The following is a 21,662-nucleotide window of genomic DNA, read 5'->3' as shown; positions in this document are numbered from 1 at the left end:
ATTAAGAAGTGTGTGTTGAGATCTTAGGACATGCTCATGTTTAGTCTGTTTGATCCTCATCCCACCTAGGCAAAATCAAGAAAACTAAGAAGCTGAAAGAGTTGTCACAGCCCACTTAGCTAACAGGGTACAGCAGAGTCAAGATGATAACCCAGTAGTGTGACCCCAAGAATTTTATCCTCATCACTCTGTTTTAAGACTCTGTCACAAAGTCTGATGAAGGTGTCTGTGACATGATAGCCTGGCGTCCATCACAAATGCAGATTCCTGAGCTACAAGTGAGATGTTCTCCAGACTTCCCTCTGCCAGGACATGAAATGCACTCTCACCAGGGGTCAGCTGAGCAAGCAGCAGCAACAACAACTTGGCGAGGCAGAGCTGCTGATCCCAGGGACAGAGATCACCACACTACTGGCTCTGACCTCATTCTGGAAAGCTGACTGTTGTTTTTAAAACATCAGTTCTCCATTCATCTCTTGGCTTCCAGAGCAAACAGGGTCAAGGCCAAACTACTGATGCCTCACCCTGGAAGTCAACAGAAATGTGTCCTTAAATAGTACTGTGTCTATCCTTCTGCTTCTCCTCCTCCAGACCCATTTTCAAGATGAAGAAACTGAAGGTCATGGGAACCAAGTCCTTTGTTCCAACACTTTTGGCAATGTTGAGGCAAAGTCTATGTGAGAACTCAAACCTGAGGACTCTCACGTTAGTATGCTCAAATGTGTTAAGGCTACCTGATGCATGACATAAAATGAGGCCCCCTAGTGAGCAGGCTGGGATAGGCCTGTGAGGGTGTGTGTTGTGTGTTGCAAAGTTCATGATCCAAGCTCAGGACCGACACTCCCTACCACTCCCAGGAAAAGGAATTTCTCTTCAGTTGAGTTCATCGGCATTCGGCACAGTGGATGGGAAAGCAAGGAGCAGTCTGGCCAGTGACCCTCAGATGCTTTCCTGAGCACCAAGGGGCCTGTGCAAGGAAGTAACGGCAGCCTCACTGGCAACAGTGAGAAAGGGAAGCAGCTTAAAGGCCCTTCAATAGGTGAGCGGTTGGTTATTCAGCAGTTACAGAGAATGAGGTGGGTCTTCAGAGAAAGTGGAAGAAATGTCTCAAAACCTTAAGAAATGTGCACTGCAGAGACATGTCTCCCTATGGGTATGCATCAACTTGCTTATCTTCCTGCAAATACACACTGAGTAGCCCTTGGGCTACATTGTGCTGGGTGAGGGGAATCCAGAGGGAGTAGAGCAGGGCGACTTGAAGCAACAAGGGGACTGGGTGGGGAAGAAGCGGCTAGTCTTGCTTTCCAGATCTTGTGTACTCTGGGAAGCTTCCAAATTAGGATGCTTCATGATGGTGTCATTTTACATGCAGAAATGAATGAAAAAAGGTAGATGAAAAAGAAAAGGTTGGGGAGAGGATCCCAGGGAGGGGTGGCTTGTTGTGGGTGTCTGGGGATGGCTCCCTGGCTGGTGTTACTGGATCTGATGTGACAGCCAGAAATGGTCCCTCAAGTCAAGATGTCAGTACTCCATGCCAAACACTACCCCCACAGCATCTGAGGAGGAAGCTGATACTGACATCTGTTACTCCCCAGTGTCCTGTTGGCCTTTGTAAAGCATTGCCCATAACTAGTTATTGCTCCTTGGAATAAACCACTTTTAAGTAGTAGGATCAATGTCTTGGGCAGACACCATCAGAGCAGCCATACCATCTCCTATCAAGGTGGGCGCCCTCTGGCGGCGCCCTCTGGCTGCAACCTCCACACTCTCATCTCCTGCTCAAGTGCCTGTTTTGATTGAAAGTCAATTTAAATGTCTCTGCTCCTGTGGGCCCAGGGAGTATCAGAAAAAAAACCTCTGCTCTTCTTGAAAATGTCACTTCCTCTACACTCCCAAATGACAGCAGCCTGTGGAGTCATACAGATTCCACAGGATACCTCCTTCCCACCTTGGCACCTCACAGCCCTCGGATTCGTCTTCACGGGCACACAAATCTGCAAGGAGGGCCCCTGGTCTTGCCACCACTTGGCTCTGCTTTTTCTCCAGTAGTCAGGTTGGACATTAGATCTGTGGCCAAAAACAGAAAAAAAAACTTTCCTTTTTCATAAATGACAGCAACAAAAATTAAGTGGAGATCTTTTAAAAAGTCCTATCCCACAAAAAGAAAATTGGTCGGGAGGATTTTCAGAGGTGTCTATAAGTGTTTACCTTTCACTTGGGTAAAACTTGCAAATAGAATGCAAATACATTTTATTTGCCTCAGGGAGGGGGTATTCTTCAAGCACCTGGGATTTGCAGGAGTTTGAAAAAAGGGGGGCAGATGGGCAGATATACTAATGTACCAGTCATCACAACAGACAAAAATCTCAGCTCCAACAACAAAGTCCACATGGAAACAAATCCAAGTAAAACCAGGGACGTCTGATCATGAGGGCGAAGGCTTCCCCTCGAGCTCCATGTCCCCGTGTTCTCCATTTTCAACAACTGTGAGTGTTGCAAGCAGTTGACTTGACAAAGGAAAATGAAGTCTTATGCTCAACTGCTTCTATCACTGCATTTGGCTTCATGATCTAATATATCTATTTTATATAAACAAAGATGTTTACCTCTGTGTGCATGCGTGTGTATGTTTCTATTGATAAGTCTCCAGAAGTGATTCACCTCTGGCTTAGGTGACACAGCATGGGGTCTTGCAAGCATTCAGGTCTTCTTTCTGTGAAGACTTTGATGGACAAGTTCCCTGGAAGGGAAGTTCCTGCATCTGGATGTAGTCATCCTAGTTGATGTATTCAGCATTATCTCCTCCTTTGCTCTGCATTCTGCAGTTACGTTAACGGATATCAGCTTTACAGCAACCTTTCAGGTCAGGAGACAGCCCATTCTCCTGGGAGAGATTTATCAAAATTCACATGCCAAGATTTTTTTTCTAGCCCCAAGAAATCAAAATCTCTATGGGTAAGGTCCTTAAAGATCTCTTTTTGAACTCATATTAAATAATAATAATAATAATAATGTATCTCAGCAAATAATGCCCCAGTGAGTTCTTTCTCGCATATGAGGGACAGGCCCCAAACACAGAATGCAGAGGTCTAAGTACCCAGGTTTCCTGTCACCTTTTAGAACCACATCCAAGTTAATTCAAAGTTTTAACCAGCAGGGGGCAGCATTGCAATGACAGACTGGCTGTCGGTGAAAATCAGCTGACTGGACCCTTGGATTCCTTAAGGATGTACATCCACAAATAACAGGGTAAGACTGGTAACTGTCCAGGAACCCCCTGTTGGTTAGGGTCCTCCACCCCACTACATCCTCACACCACATTCATATGGATTGGAACTGCCGTTTTATAACTAGAAAAGGCAGCTGATTTCTCCTAGGTCTCACTGCTAGTAATAGGCAGATACACTAATGAACTACTCTACACTTCCTCAGTTACTATTTTTTGAGCTAGTGTGATAGTATCATCTCTCATCACTCACCAGGTCAGAACTTAACAATTTACTCTTTCAAGTGATATTGAGTGAGCACCTATACTGTACCAGGCAGGAGTGACACTGTTGAGTGAAAACGGAGGTCTTTGCCTCACACAGTCTACATGCTTCAGTTCTGAGAGGTCAAAGAGCCACATGTGGTTGTGGAAGAGAAAGCAAGGCCAGAGCCAGCTCAGCCTCAGAGACCCCATGTCAAAAGAAAACAAGACCAGTGTGAGGGGTGAAAAGCCAGGTGCAGGTCCTCCTGTGCTAGAACACTGGCTCTAAGGGATGATATGTCATCTTGGATATGTCACTGGTAAGCTCACAGCCGTCTCTTGTGTGCCTAAAGCTGTGCCTGAGCTGGTGCTCAGAAATATATATGAAAGAAATCAGTATGAAGGACTGTTGCATGCGTAAGCTGGTAGAGTACACACTGGACTGAGCAGTAGAAATCTTACAGGGCGCCAGCACCCGGCTGACATAGCACATGAAGCCTATGCCTGTGGATGCCAACATCCTATACGGGCATCAATTTAAATGCCTCTACTTCTGATCCAGCTCTCTGCTAATGACTGGGGAAAGCAGTAGAAGATGGTCCAACTACTTGAGCCCCTACACCCACTTAGGAGAGCTGGAAGAAGCTCTTGGCTTCAGACCAGCCCAATTCTGGCTGTTGCCTTTCAAATAAAAATAAATAAATCTTTTAAAAAAAAAGAATCTTAGAGGATTATAGGGAATGGGATGCTTTAAGTTCTGTCCTTTAGGAATTCATATAGCAAAAGATGTGACAGGAGTAAGAGACCATAAAAATGTGTGGGACAAGACAATCTATGCCTGGATTGTGTAACAAATAAGGCAAGGCAGAATGAGGAGAGAGACATAGAGAGGACTTGGTGAAGGCCCACTGGACAAGAGCAGATTGAGAGGTATGTAGGAAAGCCGAATCAGAATTTGCCATTATCTCAAAAAGCTTGAAGTAAATGTTGCAGTAAGATAAAAGCAAATGAGAATAAACACAAAAATATTCATGCAAAATACACTTAGAACTACAGCAACAAAAGGACAACCAAAAAAGCAGCCAAAAGTATCACATGGAAGAAACACTTGAGGGTCTGGGGCTTTCCCAAGCTACAAGCATGAATAATTCTAAGACTAAGGCTACCAACATTAATGCCACAGAGGTCACATCAAGAGACTCCTGGGTGAGCCAACAAGACAAGTCCTGTTGTGCTTTGGACAAGATCATAGGACCATGCATTCAGGTTCCAGATGCCAGAAACTAAGCTCCACATTGTCACCTGCAGCTCACTGAGAGAAGAGCTGCTTGTGACACAGCAAGGGATGTCAGTATAACAAAGAATACTTAAGTTAGCAGAGGACATGGTGACATGAGAACCATCTCAGGCAAGTAGCTGCACTTAAGCTCTCAAGAAAGCGAAGGAGAAGTCAGCATTACAGGCAGCTGATTAAGCTGCAGCTGGCAACACAGGCATCCCCTATCACAGCACTGGTTGGAGTCCTGGCTGCCCCATTTCCTTTCTAGCTCCCCGCTAATGTATGTACCTGCAACAGAGAAAGAGCCCGGGTGGCTGAGGCCCCTCTACCTACAGAGGGGAGACCAGGTTCCAGGCTTCTGGTTTCCTCTCTCTTCCTCTCTCTCTCTCTCTCTCTCTCTCTCTCTCTCTCTCTCTCCCTCCCTCTGCTTTTTGTCTGTCATGCCACCTTCCAAACAAATACAATAAAGCCTTCAAAAAAAAGAAGAAGAAGAAGGATCGCAGCCCCGTGATTTCTTGGAGATTATAGGAACAAATATTACTACAGAGTTTTTCTTCAAGTCAAACAAACATAAAGAGATAAATCCCTACAATATTTACTTGAGGCTGAAGAACAGAAACGCAGTCTGGGACACAGCTGTACTGGCTGAGGTGGCTGTGATGTGTCCACTCAACAAAGTAAAGAATATGGAACCCAAGCTGTTTGAGAGAAAGCAGGCAAGCTCTGATTGACCAGCAGCAGCAGTTATTAAGTAAACTAATCTTAAAATCGTGGGTGGCTGTTTCCTCAACAGTTGCTGAGAAGAAAAAAAAAATGCAGCTTCAATTATTTAAGATTGGCTGGACTGACCTGATAGGGCATTTCCAGAAATAATGTTTGTGATCTGGATGTTTTTTCTAGTGGCTTCTTGGCTCAAAATATTTTAGACAAGTATGACAAGAATTTTTTGGTGTGTATGTGGTCAACATCCACGGTTTTCTAGAACAAATTTGTCACCAAATTGAAGCCATCAACAAGCCTGGAATTTCCCTTGAGGTCTGAGAGAAGGATCAGTCAGGTTGCATCCAGTCTGTGTCTCACCTGCTTGGAGATGGAATATGAAACTACATGGAAACCTCATGAGCATTTAAGGGAGATGGTTAAGCCCTGGAAGGATCCTCCAGTATTGAGGATGGCCTTCTGGGCTGACCTCCTTGCAGTGATCAGAATGGTCCATAGCATACGTCACTCACACTCACTTACATTCAGTGCTGGCTGGGATTACACTCGATGTACAGACAGATCTGGGGAGGGTTGACACTGGAACAACACATTACATCTCTGCATCTCCTCGGGTCTAGTTCAATGTGCCTCTCCGATGCTGTGTGCATCATCAGCATAGAAATCTTCCATATATTTGATTAGACTTATCTCTGTAGGTTATGTTTAATTTAATCTTTATTTTTTCTTTATTTTATTTGAAAGGGAGAGAGAGACAAGCAGATCCTCCACCTGCTGGCTCACTCTCCAAAGGCCACCAGTCTGGTTCTCCCAAGTAGGTAGGAGGGAACCAGGCACTTGGGTCATCCACCTGCTGCCTCCCAGGTGCATGTTGGCTGGAAGCTGGAATCTGAAGCAGAACCAGAACTTGAACCCAGACAATCCAACACAGAATGAAGTGGTGTTTTGACCATTGTGTCAAATACCCATCCCCATATTTAATGACTGTAAATAGTATTATCTGTAGGCTTTTTAGATGTCCCAAATACAGACACAGATATCCTAAGTACAAATGATCATGTCACCTGCAAACAGAGAAAAATTTTATTTCTTCACTTTCTATCTATATTCCATTTATTTCCTGTTTGTCTGCTTGCTTGTTTGGCAGCATTTTGAATAGGAGTAGTGAGAGTGGACATCTTGCCTTATTGCTGACCTTAGGGATAAAGCATTCAGGCTCAGGCTTTCAGTATTAAGCATGGTGTTGGCTAGACCTGCCATAGCTACAGTTGACTTTTATTAGGTTGAAGCTGCTCCCTTATATTTCTTTTTCTTAGGAGCTTTCATTATGAATGAATGTTAACTTTTTGGAAAAGCTTTGTATTTCTTAAAGATTGACTGGTTGGGGCTGATATAGTAGTGTAGCAAACTAATTCTCTGCCTGTGGCACCAGCATCTAATTTGAGTACCAGTTCTAGTCCCAGCTGCTCCACATCCAATCTAGCTCCCTGCCTATGGCCTGAGAAAGCAGTAGAGGTCCTTTAGCGGCTAGGCCACCATGCTGGGCCCCAACATTCTTGAGGTCTTCAACTACCACCTGGTTGATTAGAGCCCTGCATATCCTCAGGCACTCCAGTGCTCTGCTGTCTTCTCCAAAGCTCAATCTGAGGATATATAAAGCTACACTGATGGAATTTAAAAAGAAATAGATAAACCTACAGTCACATTCGGGAACATCTCACCAAGTGGCAGAGCAAGTGGCCAAAGAAGAGACGTTCCAAAAGAAAAGCATGGAAGAAGTAGAAGTACAACCCATGTTTCTCCTTCATCATCATCATCATCAAATGTTTATTGCTTTCCTGTGTTTGACCGACTATCAGGGGTTGCAAACTCCTGTGTCTACAAAGGCAAGTGAACAAATTAATGAATCATACTCAGCCTTCAGGGCTCAGAGAAACAATGGGGAGAGGTATCATCCCTGTGTTCAGGGAAGGATATGCCCGGTCTAAGAGCTAGCCTTTGCTCGACTTTTAGAAAATGAGGAAAATGGCATAAAAGACAGTCATAATTTCTGACTTTTCAAGGTACACAGCCTTGGCCACAGTCAGGCTTGGCAGGGAAGAGACCAGCAACACGCACCAACAACCTCTCACAGAAATCCTCTCCCCCACCTCATCAGAGAGTCCACCGTTGGCTAAGTCAACTGCAAGGGGCATTGCAGGCAAGTGTGGTTGACGATGCCTGGTCAGTGTCCTGAATAAGACAGCAGGGTGACAAAGGCTAGGGATGGACCTAGAAGGAGATCATTCCAGATAAGGAGAGCAGAGGAGATGAAATGGGAGCTTTTACTCCTGCTGAAGTGGCATCCACTGCAGGGTTTTTGGCAGAGGATTGATGTGCTTTGAGATTTTACCAGGAATCACTCTGATTGCTCAATACCAAGAGACTAGGAACAAGGGATGGGTGCGCGTGGACGTTCTTGTCCGCATTTGGCCTGCAGGGGCAGTAGTGTAGGTGGAGAGAAGTGTCCATTTTTGGATACACTTAGGCAAATCCAGATCAGATGGAGTATATGAAGGACACAGACACATCAAATGGTTTGGGCTTGAGAACCTTAAAAAATGGAGTTGCCTTGACTGAGGTGGGAAAGTCAGGAAATGGAACTGACAGCTGAGTGGGTGAGCAGGATGCTGACTTATTAACTGGAGACACAGAACAGTTAATTGGACTCTAGTTTGAAAATCGTGATAAACACATGGACTGCAAACATAAATTTGGGAATCATAAAAAGAGAAATATTGGAGATAGCATTTCCAAACCTAGAAGGGAAAGAAGGCTTCAAGAGAGCAAAGTGGCATGTAATTTGCATCTGAAAGGATGGAATTCCAACAGCAGAAGTAAAAAGAGCTTTTCCCCTAGACTGGGGGGTAAGCTGCTAGCCAAAGCTAGGAAATAGGCATTTGGACTCATGTTTGGGGAAGGGCAATACAGTAAGAAGTGTTTGGAGAAGGAGCTTGATGGTAAGGGAAATCAGAGGCAGAAACAGACTAGAACATGGTTCCTGTCTTCCAGTTCATTCATGAATCTGTCATTTACTCATCACAGACTTACTGACCACCTGCTTGGTCTGGAGTTCATGCTCTGCTCTAAACATTAACTGCAGAAGTTTTTATTGGTTAGCACTCTTACATCACCCTGTAAGAAATATACTAACATTATTCCCAGGATGAACCAAAAAAAAAAAAAAAAAAAGGAAAGTGGGATCGACATTGAGGCACAGTCATAAGTCCACTAACTACAATGCCAGTACCCTTCCCATATAGGTGCTGATTTCTGACCTGGCTTATCTACTTCCAATCCAACTCCTTGCTAATGGCCTAGGAAAAACGGGGAAATGGCCCAAGTCCTAGGGCCCCTGACATCCAAGTGACAGATCTTGATGAATCTCCTGGCTTCAACCTGGCCCAGCATTGGATGTTGAGGCTGTTTAGAAAGCGAACCAGCAGACGGAACCTCTGTCTCTCAAATACAGAGGAGAGACAGAGGATTAAATAAGCCTTAAAAAAATAAAAATAGTGAACAGCTTGCCATAGGCCCCCCAGGCGACAGCACACAGCAGAGTCAGAACTGGACAGCTGACCTGGACGGCAGGAGGGCAGGGAGCAGGGGTTGCAGTTCTGCTGCCTCTGACTCCCACCTGCGAAGCTGACTGTGTGCTTTCCACGTCATCTCCCATTCATCACTTGGTTCCTGCAGCAAATGAAGGTCAAGAGCAGACCACTGAAGCCTTTTCCTTTAAGTCAGCAGTGAAGTGTCCATCCAGGGTACAGTGTCCACTTCTCCTTCTTCCTCCAAGGCCATCTTTAAAATTGGAAAGTGAAGGCCATTTCTCGTATATATTTTCTCAGAATGCTTGTGACAAACCCTATACTGGGACCCAAATCTCAGGACTATCGATCAGTGCGCTCCCACAAAGTGTGCTCACGCTCAACAGTTCATGACTTAGAATGCAGTTCCTTGGTGAGTAGGCTGGGATAGAATAGTGTGTGTGTGTGTGTGTGAGTGTGTGCGTGTGTGTGTGCATGTTTGCCAAGTTCATGATTAAGCTTGTGCCCGACACTCCCTACCACTCCCAGGGAAAGGAATTTCTCCTCCACCGAGCTTATCTCTCAGGAAAATCCAGGTTCATGTGCGGACAGCAGAGTGGGTAGCAAAGGAAGGCGGGTCCAGCAGTTCTGTCAGAGAGTCCTGGAGAAAACCCTACACCTGGGCACCACAGGGAATGGCACCAGTGGCCCCAGTGGCATCTCTGAAACTGTGAGGAATGAAGGAACTGAAAGGCTCCTTAGCGTGGGAGTGATTATTCATTCAGCAGACTTAAGTGGGCCTTCAGAGTCAAGGAATGATTTCAAAGACATATGATGAAGCAATAAAACAAAGTGAAAAGAAATGGACAGTTCAATGCAAACAGTATGATTCCATTTAATGGGAGAAAAAAAATGTCATCTGTACACGTGCTTGCCTGAGTGTGTGCGTGCGTGTGGCCACAGCTGACAACGACAACACTCATGAACAAGGAAACTGTTCAGACACTGCGCTGGTATGTGGGAGCAGAGTGGAAGACGTCTCTGCCCTGTTGCAGCCAGACAGGAGAGCGAGAGTGGGATAGAAGAGATATTACCTCTTTAAAGTGCTCTACATTATCTGAAACTTTACAAGAATGACATAATAACATATTCATGAACGCATCATTGCAAATATGCAAACATCTAAAAATAAAAAAGGAGAGGAAGGGATGGGAATTCATGGCTGAGTGTGGAGTTGTCAGAGGTGCTCATGTCTTTCCTGGCTGTGGCATCACGAGAAGGCAGCACCAGACTCCCTCCCAAGCACTGTGTCACGGTGTGAGCATGTTTTCTGTAAGCAGTATGTTCCACTAAATGAAGATCCCGCACCACTCATGGCTTCCTGATGATCCACATGGAGCACTGACTGCAGCTGGTTGTGGCCCTGCAGGGCCTCTGTGGGCCCACTCATTCAAACACCTGTGTTTTCTTCCACAGACGTCATCACCTGCAGTCCTGGAGCCACAGTGGCCTCTCCTGATCACGTGTCTCCTTCCAACCTGTATCCACAGTAGCAGCTAACCACGAATCAAGTCCCTCCCCATTCTTCTTTCTACAAGGTGTACTCAGCCTCCCACATAAACCAAGAGAAGCTTACACAGAAGGACCTATGCTTCCAATCTGACCTCCACCCTGTCCTTGGACTTATATTCTGGTCTGCACAGGAAATCAAAATGTTACACTACTGGCCAGTAGAGTGTCACACACCTAAATCAATGTACCCTCTACTCTTAATAATAAATTGCAACATTCGATGTGGAGTCAGAAACCCTTGCCTAAATCCTGGAACTATCCGTTTCAAGCTGTATTCCCTTAGGCATACAGCACACTCCTGTGCTAAAACCATTATTATTAATTATTAAATAGAAGTAATAAAAATACCAATCTCAAAGAACAGCTGTGAGGATTAAGACAATTTACAGGTGTTTGGGCTTTGTCACCTGTGAAAAGCTCTCTCGTGTATGTGTAAATGTGTCCCATTCTGCCATCTGCAGACACTGCCAATGCCTCTGGAACGTGCAAGGTGGTAAAGAGGAAAAAGTGCCCCAGAGAGCAGAGTGTGCCTGGCAGCCACAACAGAGAAGAAAACCTCAGCTCCTGCCAGAAAACCTACATGGAAATACATCCAAAGGAAAAAACCAGACCTGCCTGTCCTCGCAAATAATCAGAAAGATTCCTTTCCATTGCCTCAGACCAAGGGCAACCTGACTGCATTTCTCTCCTCCCACTCCTCAGTGGGTCGGCCTGTCCTGAAGATTGAGTGTTGAAAGCCATTTAGTTGGAAACAAAACAAGCAGGTAGCTATCTATTCAGTCATTTCACCATATAAAGTTTGGATTCACAGTCTAGTGAATCTATTTTAATGATGACGGAAACACAAGTGACTGTCGAGCTATTTTCCTAGGTCTTTTTATTTATAAATTCTATCATTGTCTTTGAGCAAATAAAACACTTTGCCCTCCACTCCCTGCCCTCTTTGTTACAGGAGGCAGCTTTGAGTCTCCATACCACCATCTGATCTCGCTCTCCAGGTGTCAGGTGTCAACGCACAGCCTGCCAGCACTGGCTCCTTCCTTGTTTGACTCTCTTGGCTTCTACAGAGTCCACATTACTATCACTCAGAGATTCAAGAAATGATCCTAGGACCACACTTGGGAAATGTATAATTCCAATTCACTCCAACTGCTTTCCCAAACTGCAGATTCCTTAGACCTTGCCCTGAAGGGGAGTCTCTGAAGGTAGAGTCCTTGGGAATTTTATTATACGATGATTCTTCAAAAAGTTGATGAAAAGTGCTTATGAAAAAAAAAAGTTCATGGATTTTGAAAAATTTTTGTGCCAAGATAAACTCAATTCCATCTTCCATAATATGTTCTAATATATTCCTTTAGGTGACTGTGTAGCTGCAATATGGCAAATACTACCACACGGGCTCCATTCAGAGGGATGAGGGAGAGGGTGCAGGGATTCTCAGAGCTGGGATTTTTCTCTCCAAATCTTCATGCACAAGTTAATCACCAAGGTCCTACCCAGCAGGGGGCAGCAGACACAGGGCACTTGGGCTTCTAAGAGCATGGTTTGTAGGGACTCTTGACTTCTCACAGTTGCTGTGATCACAAATAACAGCCTATTACTGCACAGAAGGTTCCTGGTTATGAAACTCCTACAAAGTCTGTGATTCATTACATCTTTGCACCATGTCTGGGAAGTAGGTGTTAGTCTACCCTTGTATAACTGTTGGATGTGACTGAGAAAAGTCAGGTGACATCTCGAAAACCTTACTGTTTAAAAAAAAAATTAATGTATGTGAGAAGCAGACATATGACAGACAGACAGAGCTCCCATCTTGTGATTCGCTCCGCTAAATGTTCACAACAAGCAAGGCTGGGACAGGTTGAAGCTGGCAGCTGGGAGCTCAAGCCAGGTCTGTCATGTGTGTGGCAGGGACCCAACCACTCTCGGGATGTGAATTAGCAGGAAGCTAGAGTCAGGAAGCAGGAGACAGGTCTCGAACCCAGAGGTTCCAACATGATGCAGGCATCTTACCTGTCAGGCTGGCTGCTCACTCCTTAAAGCCTTATTTTTAACAAGTGGCAGAGATGGAATTTTTCACACATTACAGGAGGAAGATGGACAGAAGATGAATCACACACAGTAGCTTCATCATTTAAAATGTATAAGAGAACATGAACCAGAAACCCACACACAGAAGCTTTACACCCAAACCTCAGCTCCAGCTTCAGCAGCTCCTCCTAACAATTAAGTCCACGATGTTCTGACCTACATGGAACCACATTCCTATGGAGGCTACATAAAAAGTGAAACAGACTCAACGTCACACACTTAGAGGAATAATCACCAAAGCTGAGAGTGAGTGGGTGCCATTGAAATACCACAGCTAGTTCTTCTCAGTTCTAAAAGTGCATTTAATATCACAGGTGTCCCAAAACTTCAAGTATAAACAAGCCAGCTAATTAAAACATAGATTCTGTTCTGTCAGACTGAGGCAGGACCCAAGAGTCTGCATTTTCCAGCAAGTCACATGGATCCCACTTTGAAGTAGGAGGGTCTGGGGAACTCTCCATCACTGATGGTCCCCAGCTGGCAGGAGATGAGTCTCTTGGCTCCTTGTCCCTGCTGAACATGACTGTAGTGTTTAAAGACCAGTGTCTTCAAAAGGTTCATACGAACTACAATTATTCAAAAAAAAAAAAAAGAAATTGTAAACAAATTTCAAGAGAAATTTGCACCATAAAATCTTTTAGTTCCATTTTCCCACAAACTTTTCCCCTTATATTATTCATACCTGCCCCTAAACCAAGCCCATCACGAAAACTCACAATCATCTGAAGAAACTGTGATGATTCTATAGCCCCCAGTTTCTGTATTGTTTCAAGGAGTATTTTAACTAACTGAAATTTTGAGTTTCTGACATTCTGCATGTGAGTCTCACGTACACAGCATTACTGCTCACTTGGCGGCAGGGAACGAATTTTCTTCATTCTGTTCTAGCAGTTCTCAGCCATGGAATTTTTGTATCTTCTTGGAACATTTAGAAATACCTGAGCACAGACTGAGTATTAGTTTCTGATGAATAGAAGCCAGCTAAATATTCCACAATGTTTGGGAGAGCTGGTGCTGTTTGGCACAGCAAATTAAGCCACTGCCTGCAATGCTGTCACACTTATCACAGTGCTGGTTTGAGTCCTAGCTGCTCCAATTCTGATCTAGCTCCCTCCTAATGCACCTGAGGAAGCAGCACTTCATGGTCTAAGTGCATGGGCCCATACCATCTATGTAGGATACCCAGATGGAGTTTCTGCCTCCTCATTTCAGGCTGACCTAGTCCTGGCAGTTACAACCATTTGGGGAGCGAAACAGCTGATGGACACTCTCTCTCTCTCTCTCTCTCTCTCTCTCTCTCTCTCTCTCTCTCTCTCATTCTCCTCTCTGCCTTTCAAATAAATCAATCTCATAAAAATTCCAGTATGCTCACAATAGCTCACCACAACAAAGACCTGTCCTACCCAAAGTGTCAATGGTGCTACTCCTAAGAAATCCTGCTATATTATTCTATTCAACTCACATGCATTTATATAAATGGAAACTTATTGAGTGTTTTATTTAAAAGATTTCCACAGGGTAAGAAAAAAGTTACAGAAATCCATAAAAAACAGAGGCCACAGAGGTCTTTCCATAGGTCAGGAAGATGTAGTATCTGAAGAGTACTGCAACTCTTTGGTGTCTGAAGGACTAGGCCTGCAATCAGTGCTGGTATGAGCACTAGGTCTGCAATCAGCAGGCTGGATGGAATTAGACATACTATTGGAAATCTCTAGGCTTTACTTTTCTCAAACATCTGACAATTAGGAGGCTCACAAGGGTAGACACTGTCTCCATTTGGGGTAACAAAGTATACACATTCTCCTACTACGAAGTGAGTGCTACTGCATTTATTGAAGTAACAAGCAGTGCCTGACATACTTACAACAATTTTTTTCAAACCTGGTATTGAATATGGTAAGTGCTAGTTTTTCCAAGATTTTCTTATTTTTATTTGAAAGGTAGATTTACAGACAGAATTCCATATGCTGGCTTACTCCCCAAATGGCCACCACAGCTAAAGCTGAGCTGATCCTAAGTTGGGAGCCAGGAATTTCTTCTGGATTTCCCAGAGTTCCAAGCACTTGAGCTATTATTTGCCACCTTCCCAGCCCACAAGCAGAGAGCTGGATCAGAAAAGGAACAACCAAGACACAAACCAGTGCCCTTATGGGACGCTGGCACAACAGGCAGAGGGTCCGCCTGCCCTGAGTAATGCTTTTTAAAAATTCTTGTTCAAGAGATTAGACTATTCAGAATTAGTGTGAGTAGCAGTGCATTCTCCAGGCAGTGCCAAACCTTGTTTCTAGGATATGTAGTGTACCCTGCATCATACTTGTGCCACAATGATAAGGCAACACCAGCAGGAAGGAGTGTGCCTTCTAATCTCAGACAGCCTGGACTCACATCTGAGCCTCTTGGTCTGTGAGTTAAGACTCATCCCCTTGAAGCCTTAGCGTGTTCATTTGAGAGATGGAGATAGCAAGATTTTTTTTATCTAGCAAGCTTCTTAGAATAATTAAAATCAAAAGACAGCAGGCTCCGAGTACACGAAGGCCTTATTGTCCCCCCATCTCATGCACACCTGACCAGTTGCCTCTCATGTGGGAGGCAGAGATACAGTACTGAAACCACAGCATGGCTCCAGGTAGAACCAGCCATTTTTCTGCTAGGGGGAACAGCAGGAGCTCTTTCTTCTGTCTCTCCACTCCACATGCAGCAGCAAGGCAGATAAGGGTAAACATTCCAGGCTGTTCTGCAGGTCCACACAGTTATTTTCAGAAAACAGCCCCAGTAACTAGACACAGCATTTTCATTCTGCTACAAGGCCAAAGGACACCAATAAAGGTGTCAACACTGAAAATTGTTTGGAGAGCAAAGAAAGAAATAAGGAAAGGAGATTGTAGCCCTTGATTCAATCATGAATTTTGCATAAAGTGCTCTGTGTAAGAATGCACTAGAGAACACACTCTGCATTCTATTTTTTATGAGAAGGAGGAAAAGGAGGAAAAAAATCCAAACTGATATTAGGGAAATGCTCAAGAAAGCAAGCTCTGGGCCTGGTGCAATGGCCTAGTGGTCAAATCCTCACTTTGCAACCATCAGGATCTCATACGGGCGTGGGTTCGTGTCCCAGATACTCCACTTCCCATCCAGCTCCCTGCTTGTGACCTGGGAAAGCAGTAGAGGATGACCCAAAGACTTGGGACCCTGCACCCACATGGGAGAGTTGAAGGTGATTCCTGTCTCCTAGCTTCAGATCAGCTCAGTTCCAGTTATCTTGGCCACTTAGGGAATGAACCAAAGGACAGAAGATCTTTCTCTGTGTATCTCCTTCTCTCTGGAAATCTGCCTTTCAATAAAAATAAATAAAACTTTTTCAAATTAAAAGAAGAAAGTAAGTTCAAGCATCTATCTTGATTGGAGCAGGTGGACCCAAATCACTTAATATTATATTACTGAGAAAGACCATGGAGCTGAACAGAAGCACTGAGTGCGTCTGATCACCTCGTCTTCCAAATGGGCATACTGATACATCTGAGCATTTGGTATCAGGTCCCAGGCCCTGGGCCAGCAGTGGCAGTCTCAGAAAAAAAGATTCATGGGCTGTCACTTGTCTCAGCCTGCCTGGTTCAGGGCTTCTGTTCCTGGACTGTAGAGTGAGAAACAAAGCAAACCTGGAGTTCATCTCACCAAGGTCCACTCTTTTCTCTGAGCTTCATCCACCCTAGTAACAGTTACTGAGCCATTACCATGTGCTATGTGCCCTTGCTTATACTCAAAAAATGAGGAGCACATGACAGGTGCACTAGCAATCAAGTGGGTGACACCGTCGGTGAAAAAGTGCACAAGCAACTTGTGTGCTGTAACTTCAGGTAGGGTTCTGAGCCCTGTGGGAAATAAAACACCACCTGTGGCAGAGATGGACAGGTAGGGAAGGACCACTTGGAGGACTGCTCTAGCAGGCAACACTCTCACTAGAGATGAACCCTGAATGATGAGGAGTCAGCCTTGGGGTGTTCAGAGGCATGAGGGTTTATGTCAGAGGGACAGCAACCAGGAATTCCCTGGGCAAGCATGGGGCACAGCATGGACAGAAAAGAAGCTTGCGGCTGGAACAGAGTGAGCAAGGGGAAGGTGCCAGAGGGGAGGTCAGAGTGGCAGGCAGAGGCAGGATGCTGGGGCAGCAGACACTTTCCCTCAGTTCCCTGAAAGGTGGAAGCATGACTGAGATGAAAAGCACAGCCTCCACAGTGCTGGCATCTCCTAGGGGTATCCCTTCTAGTCCCGGCTGCTCCAATTCTGACCCAGCTCCCTGCTGATGACCTGGGGAAGCCGCAGAGGAGGCTCAAGTCCTTGGGCCTCTGCACCCACTTCAGGGACCCAGAGGAACCATGTGGCTCCTGGCTTCAGATCAGCTCAGTTCTGGCCATTGCAGCCATTTGGGGAGTGGACCAACAAATGGAAGACCTCTCTCTCTCTCTTTCCTTCTCTCTGTAACTCTGGTTTTCAGATAAAAAGAAAATAAAACCTTTATTAAAAAAGCAGCAGCAGGGCCCGGCGTAATAGCGTAGTGGTTAAAGTCCTCACCTTGCACGCGCCAGAATCCCATATGGGCGCCAGTTCTAATCCCTGTAGCCCCGCTTCCCATCCAGCTCCCTGCTTGTGGCCTGGGAAAGCAGTTGAGGACGGCCCAAAGCCTTGGGACCCTGCAAACGTGTGTGAGACCCGGAGGAAGTTCCTGGTTCCTGGCTTTGGATTGGCTCAGCTCCAGCTGTTGCGGTCACTCAGGGAGTGAATCATCGGATAGAGGATCTTCCTCTCTGTTTCTCCTCCTCTCTGTATGTCTGACTTTGCAATAAAAATAAATAAATCTTTTTTTTAAAAAGCAGTAGCAGAACATGCAAACTCACAGCTTGTCTGCCAACTATGCAGACTTTCGCCTCTTGGAGGCCTTGAGTGTTGAGTCACTGGATTTGCTCGTGAGGTGCCACGCTGCTTCCTGGGCTCGCTGTGCTCTGACTCAAGAACTGACAAGGAACAAGCCTCCAACATGCATGGGAGCCCCAAGGAGCAGAGTGAGACCCCTTCCTTCCTCAGGCACTGTGACATCTATTATCCCAGATCAGCCCTACTGGCCTGGAGGAAGGGCTCAAAGGATCCAAGGAGAATTGGTTCATCATAATTAATTTACAATCACACAATACTCAGGAACACAGCTTCCTTGTTTAAGAAGTAAGACATGGGCCCTACAACTTAAGTTCCCTTAGAGTCTTTTCCAACTCTAGCCATCTTGTCAGTTCTCCTCCTTCCCACTAGAGAAAAATAATAATTTTTATGGCTTGATGAATATCCTTCCAAATACTTTCTTAAAATGCATTTGCATATACTTCCATACACATATATATATAAGATTGGGGCAGGGGTATTTGGCACAACAATTAAATCCTGCTTGGGGCCTGGCATGGTAGCCTAGTGGCTAAAGTGGACACCTGTTTGTGTCCTGGCTGCCCCATTTCCCATCCAGCTCCCTACTTGTGGCTTGGGAAAGCAACTGAGGATGACCCAAAAGCTGGGGACCCTGCATCCACATGGGAGACCCAGAAGAAGCTCTTGGCTCCTGGCTTCAGATTAGCTCGGCTCCAGGGGAGTGAATCAGCAGATGGAAGATCTTTCTCTCTGTCTCTCCTTCTCCCTGCAAATCTGCATTTCCAATAAAAGTAAATAAATCCATATATTTAAAAAAACCTGCTTGGGGCTCCCACATTCCATAGCAAGTACCTGAATTTAAATCTTGGCTCTGTTCTCAATTACAGTTTCCTGCTAATGGAGGCCACAGGTGATAACTCAGGTAGCTATTTCCTCACCATCACCATGGGAGACCTTGATGGAATTCCTGGATCCTGACTTCAGTTTGGTTTAACCCCAGATGTTGCCTGCCCTCTTCAATGCCCTCCCTGGACATCAGGGGGAATATGAAGTCATCTATAAACTCTGTGTGAATGCCTGAGTTTGAATCACTAGCTTATGACACAACAAGGGCAAAGTAATCACAACCACTTTTGCATAGACTTTGGTTTATGAAACACCCAGTTTCCCATTTCGTTCCTGGAACAATGCTGAGATACACAAAGGAAAAGGGAAATTGGAATAAAAGATCACTTCAAAATCAGTGGGAAATGAAAATTATGAAAATGAATGATGAGAAATTCATCATCTTGCATGAACATCAAACTTTCTACACAATAAATAATAAATACTGTTAAGTAAATAATAAATACGATTGTGCATTGCAACTGCATAAATTTATACAAAAAGAGTTAAAATTATAAAAGCCCAGAGTTTCTGATTCCTAAGTATTTGCCTGCTGTGTGGCTGTGCAGACCCGTTTGTACTCCTTGATAACTAGGATAGCTGGGTATCTTCATTGCAGTCTAAAGGTTTAACTGGAAGACCACATTCACAGGCAGGGTTCGGGTCTTAAGAACCTAATCAAATAAACAGCAAGAGAACAAACTATGGGAAAGGGCCTGGGGATTAACTGAACTCTGAAAAGAAGACTGAGTCCATGTTGTCTGTGAAGCTTATGGGCTGCCCACTGACGCAAGGCACTACCTGGGGGAACTTCATGGAAGGCCTTTCTCCAGAGCGACAACTAAGGTAAGGTACTCAATCCAAGAGTGTGAGGATGCTGCAGCTTAGCAAAGACACAGGTGCAGAGAACAGTGGTATGTCAAATGCTGGAGACTAACTCCATGGAAGGCCAGGAGACTCCCTGGCTCGGAGAACTGACCTTGGCCATTAGTGACAGAGGCACTCAGCAGAAGGACAGAGCTGAGGGGGATCCCAGGAAAGCAACAGATTTTATTTAAGAGAAACATGGGAGAGGAAACACTACAGACATACATATGGTATACATATGTATCATATATATCTATTTATGTGGGATATAATTTGTGAAAAATTGAACCATTTTTATATTATATGCCATATTATGTATATTCTATAAGTTCTACTCATATCCTTCACATGTCCATATATATACACATTATTCTAAAAACATATTAAACATACTTTCCTAAAATTGTATTTTCTTATTTAGTCACATACAATGAAACTTCTACTATAATACATAGATCTGTCTCATGTTGTTAACAACTACACTTACTTTCAAAAATAAAAATAAAATTACCTACTCTCAGCAAGAGATTCTACCAGGATGGCAAATGGAGTCTCTCAAACCGCAAGCACTCGGCCCTCATTCACACAGACTAGACTACAAACGGTAGCCAACTTGTGACTGGTTAAACTGAATCTTAATAGTGTGAAAGCGGCATGCATTCAGCAAAAGTGATACTTCAAATTTTGGATTTTTATATTTTCTCAGGCCAGTGATACAACATACTCTCTCACATTAGGTGGCAGCTTCCAAACACCCAGATGAGACATTCAACACCTTATAAAAATAGGTTGTTTTTGCCCAACCGTATGCTCATGTAAGTGCTCTGAGTACAGTGAAGCTACATTAGGCTAAACTACAAGGTACAATAAGTTAGACACAGTAAGTGCACTTTTAAAACAGGATATTGTCACTTGATGATAAGCTTATGGGCATCCATGACCCCACTGTAAGTCAAGGAGCATCTGTAGCAGCGCTGAACATTCAGGATGGGAACACATGAGCCAACAGACTGGAGCAGCACAGGGTGGACCCAGAGGGAGTAGGCTGACCTAGCAGGCAGAAGTGCAGGCTGCAGCAGATTGGGAAGGAGGGAACGGCAACTAAAGAGAAAAGCTGAGGTTCAGGCTTGCATTGCTCCATGTTCGTAACAGTAAAGACGGCAGCAAAGAGTAAAAAGGATGCGAGATAACCCAGCATAGGGACAGGAAATCAGGAAAAAAGGGAGCTCCAGTGGGGAGGAAAATCATAGCCAGGAAAGCCCTGCAGCAGCCAGGGAGGGTGAAGCCACAGCAGTGGGAGAAGTGGGCCCCTAATGCACTTCTCTTTCCTGCAAAGAAGTGGAACATAAGTTGTCTCCATTGTTTTGCCGCACGGTTTTCCAACACCCAGGAGCATCTGGCTGTTTCCAAGTGGGACTTGTTTATCTCCATTCCAGGGTCTCAACATTCAAAACAAATTTACAAACAAAGGGTCCCTGGGCTCTGTGGTTCTCACCTCCACGTTCTGGCAAAGCTAGAGCCAAGATTCTGCCCTTCTGATGACTTTCACAGTCAGGCCCACAGAGACTTCCACCCCCAGCTTCCTCCCACATCTTTCCTGGCTGCCTCTGATTGCAGCGGACATCCTCACTGGCATAGCTTTTCCAGATTCCCTTAACCCTTTTCTTCCTATCTGTTTGGATCTTTTAAAGTGGTCCAAGCCGTACTAGTATTGTCTAGGTGCAAAATTCAACAGCATTCACAGTTGGCTGTATTATTAAAAAGAACTCTAGACTAAAACTGTTCCTTGAAGCTCCCTATAGCTCTCCATGGCCATCAGTCTGCCAACACTCAGCAAAAAAGTGCTGAGTGAGCAGACTCATAAAATTATGTCGCATTTTTATTTGACTGTATTTTATAATCTGAACCTTTCTGAACATCGAGGCTTCGGGTGACAACTAACTAGATTAATGGGAAAATCTTGTCTTACATATCTAATTTTTAAATTTTTTTATTTGGAATTTTATGGTACAATTATGTAGGATCCCCCTCAAATTTCCCTTCCCCTGACTGATTTTCCCCACATTATTGCAATAGTATAGCTCTTTGTAACAAGGTATAATTCCATCAGTCTGTTATTTAAGTGTGCCCCGACATTGCTGGTACAGACAATATCAGATGGTCCAGTATCCCATTATCTAGACATGTCCAACAGTTTCATTGGGAATCCATCTTTGATTTGGATGTAGGGATGCATATAGCATTGTATCTTCACATCTGGATATCGTAGTCTCTATTACTCCATCACTATACATTCCCTTAAGTG

Source organism: Ochotona princeps, chromosome 19 (genome assembly GCF_030435755.1).
Source record: "Ochotona princeps isolate mOchPri1 chromosome 19, mOchPri1.hap1, whole genome shotgun sequence".
Lineage (NCBI taxonomy): Eukaryota > Metazoa > Chordata > Mammalia > Lagomorpha > Ochotonidae > Ochotona > Ochotona princeps.
Note: the sequence above shows the minus strand (reverse complement) of the source record.